The following is a 6,000-nucleotide window of genomic DNA, read 5'->3' on the forward strand; positions in this document are numbered from 1 at the left end:
AGGAAATTCCAAAATGGAATTCAAACAGATGGCAAATATTTTTTAAGTTAGCCAGCAAATGAAGTTTCAGGCAGAAAAATTTTGCTGGGTAAAAATGATTTATTTAAATAATTTAAACATTACATTCAGATTTTTATTTTAAAATTAATATTGCTTGTATTTACATACAGCTTCTTAAAATGCACATAAAAATTAATTATCAAAGCCTGTTCCAAAATGTTAAAACAAGATGTTTCAACACTAACACAGCATTTCTTTTCTTTTCCTAGGTGCAAGCTCTCGAAAGCATTACTTTTTCCAGACTTTGCAAGTCTAAGGGAAGCAACACTGCTCATTAAAAAAGGTTACAATAAATTAATTTAACTCACACTAATGAAAATCTAAGTAGGCAGGTCTTTCTTTTTAAATTGTAAGGCACAAAGTAGCAGTAGAAATAAAATCAGAAGTTTTGCAAACTCAGAATTTTCAGGGCAGGGCTTCTAAAAGCAATCAGTATCAATTTACTTACACTTCCATTTAAATCAATGTTAGCTTTACAGCTGTTTTCAAAGGGAGCAGACCTAAGTCAAGAGAGAGTGCAAAGTAAAATCCTGCCCCCTCAAACTTTCTGTCAGAATTCTTCAGATTGCTCTGGAGTTCAAGTGGAATTTTCCTCAGCAAACAGCATACCCAGTGCAAAGATCTTTTATGTCATCAGTGCTGAAGAAATGAAAACATCAGCAAATACATATTTGGAAATATAGCTGCATTCACAGTCAAAACCAAAGGAGACAGAGTTTGTTACGAAATAGCTGCACCTGCCTTACTCCATGTCAAATTATGTCCATCGGTGCATTTTGTTGTATGTGCCAAACATATCTTAGCATGCTTTTTTTTCCCCTGAATTAAGTTTTATCTGAAACACAGATATGACATCCAAGAAACACATAATCATCTTTTCCTTTTGGACAGGAAAGATTCCCCATCCTTTAGACCTGTATTGCAAAGCATCCCATTAACTGTTCTCTGCCACGATTATAAGCTCCTGCAGGCATTGAACCATTTCCAGTTGTCCTGTCTCACACAGGGGGAGAAGAGCACTGGCGAAGCCTCCTTGCTCTCCCACAGCATCCAAAAGAGCCAAACACTCCATTAATAAAATATTTCTGCCTGTAGACCTCCTCACATGAATTGACAGCTCTCCACTGTACAGTAGCCCCCGGTGAGATCCCTTGCAAGGGTCCTCTGAACAGGCAGAGTCTGCCAAAAGATGACACACTGAAATGGTGTCATTTTTAAACCCAGCTTTAATAATGATCTGGCATTCAGCTAGGTCCATCAGCCCTACCTCCCACAGTCCCATTTAGATAATCAAGTAGTTCATTATTATTTGGCATGTGTCATGTGTACTCATTGTTCCAGGGAGAATTCCTCCCAAAGAGGACCAGGGTCTTCAGCCAGATGAATGGTGGCTGTAAGGGCTGCAAGGGCATGCAATGGGGTTAGCACCGGACTAAGGAACTGAGGCAGTCCCATTGGCATTGGTCAAGCCAATAATGCTCTCAGGATCCTATAGAAGGCCCAGGAGCCAGACATCAGCTGAGAAGCTGAGGTGGCATGAAGATGGTATGTTATCCATGCAGTTTGATGTGTGCCAAGAGATAACCTTGAACTTCCCTGACGTTTGCGGACTCTCTAACAGGACCTCAACACCAGACTGCTGTTCCTCTCCTTTCCCTCAGAAGGTGTCAGTGGACTGTGGGTGGCATGGCATCGCTCTACTATGAGGACCCAGGCAGCCTCATCTCTTGTTAATAGCCTCTGTGAACCCTAGAGTCCCATAACCTCTTTCCTACTGTTTCCTCCATCCCACATCTATGGCTGTCCCAAAACTTAATCATAGGTAATGTTTGCAAATCTTGGCCCATATGATCAGCACTTTTTCTCATCTTCCCTAAAATTTGTTCCCCCTGAAGGTGCAGAATCCTGAAATCCATTGGGTATGCAGACAACGCGGGTAGGATATGCAGAACCTTGGCTGTGCAACCAGTATCTAAATTACTGGGTCTGTCTTGTTGGTTTAATCACAGGATTGATATGATTTGGACCTGGGCACAGCACCAGGTTAAACATGTGCAGGCCTCTCACAGCATTGCTTCAAAATCCATCTTGAGCAACCAGCCTGTAACCATGCTTCAAAATCTGCTGTTTTGCAATGTCCAGCAATACACAGGAAACTTGAACTGCAGCTAAACCCTAACTCCTGTAGTTACTTTGGACAACAGAGACCCACTAGGAGCTTGCAGAATGCTCTTGCATCCCTACGAACCTTAAAAAAAGACCAATGGTATTCTTAACATACATCTGGGATGACACTTCTGGATAAGATACTGAGCTCAGAAAAGTTACTTAAGTGCTGGCTTTAATGTATCTAGTCATAAGAGAGCAATTTGTTTTCTGTGGTTTGTTTCACCTCTGGCTCTCCCAGAATGACGGTTTATAACATGAAATGGCAATCTTTGAAACATGGAAAACATACACATTAGGAAACAAGCAGACCACTGACGTACTTCACACACTGTAGCCCATGAAAGAGACACCAAAGTTATCTCTAAGTTACCACAGAATTGAGGGGATGATGTAGAAATGTGAAGCTCTGTATCTAACACCTAACTTCTCTGAGACCAAAGAATAACTCAAAATGTGCATTGCAGTGGTTGCCCTGTTGCTGACTCTCCTCTACTTGCCTTGGTCTGAGCTAAGACAGGTTTGTGTTTTCCTTCTTTAGGCTGAATAAAGAAGCCACGATAGTTGTTTGCATCAAAAGAGGAAACGACTGGCATGGGATGATCATGAAATTCCAACGTGTTATCGGTTTTGATGTTTTTCCTCTGTATGCTTAGGGCAGGTGTGCCAAAGGAACACTTCTGATCTGAATTAATGAGAGAGGTAAATTTCAGAATTACACTCTGCAGTTCAGCCTCTGAACTCTAACCAGCAAAACAAGATTCAGCGCGAGATCCTCCCACACTGCTTCAAACACGCACAGGTAGATACGCACACACTTCTGCAAAGTCTGAAGCAACACAGCAGCTGGTAAAATCAAGAATTAACAGCCAAACTGCATTCCAAAAGAGCTCTTGCTCAACAGCCTCTCCTTAAAAGTACTAGGAGCCACATGCCTCGCTGATAAAATATATCTCATTTCTGCCTGTTGTTTGTGTACCTCTGTTTTGAATTCTGCAAGTTTCATGCTTCAGTGTTTCAGAGAACATTGTACGAACTGCAGTGAAAAAATGACAGGTAAAAGCTGATAGAGGTGATAGAGTTTAAATAGGATCTACCCGGCTCAGAGAAGCAGCGAGGTAATGGATCTCTTTATACAAATGAATCCAGAAAGCAGAGGTTTCAGTTTAGAGAATGAGCTGCTTTTAATTTTGCCTGATTCATCTACGCCCTGATTCATATATCCAGATTGATGATGTCATCCCCACCACCGAGAAGAAACACAGAGCAAGAGGCAGACTTCCACTGTCTTTGCAGAAATCCGGAGCAAGTCAGTTGACTTCTGGGAGTTACTCTGGGTTTACAAAGAAATAAATGAGAGCAGAATCTAGCCCATGAAACCATAAACTCAGCTGTTATTGGGCAGAGTCTTAGAATTCACTATTAATATCTGCACTGAGAGCTATTCTGATTACAATTGCAAAATAATATTTTATATCCACTTTTACTATCTTATTCAAATACAGGAAATGAGTCAATCTTCAGAGAACAGAAAGACCAGTCAAAAGAATTGGAGAGTCATATAATTCAGCATCCGACTTTGAAGTGAAGGAAAAGAAAACTGATTCCTGCAAATAGTCTGCAAGTGGGACTGTTAACATATTGTTAAAGGTCATACCCATAGACTCTCTCGGTATGGTGGTTTCAGTCGTTCTTTTCAAAGCACACGCAGTCATGTGGACACCCCACTTCACTACATGCAGAATGAGCACAAACACTGCTGAACAAAAAATGGCCACCAAAATGTTCCTACAATAATTCACTGTGAAGTAACTTGGGATTCTCTGGATGAAGTGAGGACGGTACCTGCAATTTGTGTCACTTAAGCATTTCCATCCAATGCTAATTATAGCTCTCTTAAATTTGGGAGTTTTGAGTACCAGTATGTTTTGTATAGTTCTCACTTAAAGAAGTATTTTTTGTAAAATACAGCTAGACCCAACTCACTTGCTTTTCACTATAAACAAAGTGTTAAAAATAGAAACCAAACCACTTGGCCTTCCCTGGTGTGAAGGCTCGAGCCGGCTCTGCTCTCAGAGCTCAGACTCTCTTTCCCTTTAATGGATTATTACAGACATGGCTCAAAAAAGAGGCAGCAGCTAGTTCTACTTTTGTCCCTTGTTTTTTGTTGAAAGCCCATGCCTTCTAATGCTTTTAAGAAATCCAGTTCTTCATATTCACATCATGTGCTGGCTTTCACTGATGTGGTAGTGAAGCCACGGAGGTAAAAACAGGCTTGAGGGCAGGTTGTACAAGTCTATCCAGGACTTTGGATATGAACGTGGGTTCTGGTTCGCTATGTGCTAGTAGTGCCATCCAAGGCCGAGTTTAAACTACCTGAGATACTTTTATAGGACAGCTGCAGCATTAAAAGGAAGGGATACAGGAGCCAGGCAATGACAAATAAAGTCTAAGGAATCACCAGGAAATAACCTTAATGCGGTCCTAGCTGAGCAGCGAGGAGCTGTGCGAAGGAGGTCTTGCTCTGGGTCTGCATTCAGAAAACGCCACGGCGAGATAAAAAACAGGTTGGCTTAGCTGATCGCTTGCCATTTTATTTACCTCCAATTTCTGCCCCGGAGATTGCCTCGGAAGTCAAGTGTCATGCCTGTCCTCTGAAAGAGCAGTGCTCTTGCTCAGCGGACTGAGAAGAGCCTTGCTGCGACCTCCTCCCGGGCCACAGGCAGGAGGGCTGCTCCGCGAGAGGGACAGTGCAGCAGAGCCTGGGGGTCTGGAGCAAGGGCAGGCACAAAGCTGTGAGCTTCTCGTAGGAAAGAGGGGACAAGTCTTAAAGTCCCTGTGAGAGAGCATTTTAAGTTAAAGTTCTTCCATAATGGATAGGGACATTATTTCTAACATATAATTCCATGTATTTTAAGGTGCTGTCGTAGGGTTCTTTAACAGCAGACACTTCACAAATCCTTTGAAGAAGAAAAATTGTGAACTACATACTTGGCTGATTCCTCCTCAACAGCAATGGTGCGGCTGCTGTGGTATGGCTGTCTGGGTCAGTTCTCCTGTGGCTCCCTCAAACATTTTACATTTAACAGGAGGAGGACTTAAAATGACTGACAAATCAAATGGGCAGAAATGATCAGCAATGTGCATTGAGCACCCCTGTAGGTAAACTCTAAAAGCATTTACTATGTTAATTGTTTTCAAAAGACATCAAATTCCGCACCAGTTTTTGAAGTCTGTTTTTCCTCAGTGAAGCCAGGGTACCAAGGTCATGTTAACTACAGAGCTCTGCTGACGCCTGAAGTAATTGCATGGTGGATGAGACATAGGTCTCCCTTCCTCATTTTTTTCCTTACATTTTCTTGTTCAAGCTGTTTTGGGAATTTTTAATCTCATGGACAATAAGAGCAGACTGTGCTTTCCTGCTGCGTGGGCAGAGAGAAGCCCATACAGGCTTGAGGCAGTTGCAGTCCTCCAGCAGAATTAGGATTGTGGTTCACCAGGAGTGGGGGAAAAAGGAGACAGGGCATAGCACAGACCACGCTGGCGAGCATGCACATCCTCCTTGCCCTCTGGTGCCACAGGGCACACTGTGGCTGGGGCCCGGCAGTGGTGGGGAACCTGTGCCTTACCCTTTCAAAGGAGTGACGCAGCAGGAGGGCTGAGACCCCAATGGCTTCGTCTGGAGGCTGGGTGGGAGCTCAGGGCTCCCAGCACATTGCAGCTGCATCTTCAGAAGCCTGCAGATTAGTCTACACAGAGGCACTCAGGAAAGTT

Source organism: Aquila chrysaetos, chromosome 2, assembly GCF_900496995.4.
Source record: "Aquila chrysaetos chrysaetos chromosome 2, bAquChr1.4, whole genome shotgun sequence".
In the NCBI taxonomy this organism is placed as follows: Eukaryota; Metazoa; Chordata; class Aves; order Accipitriformes; family Accipitridae; genus Aquila; species Aquila chrysaetos.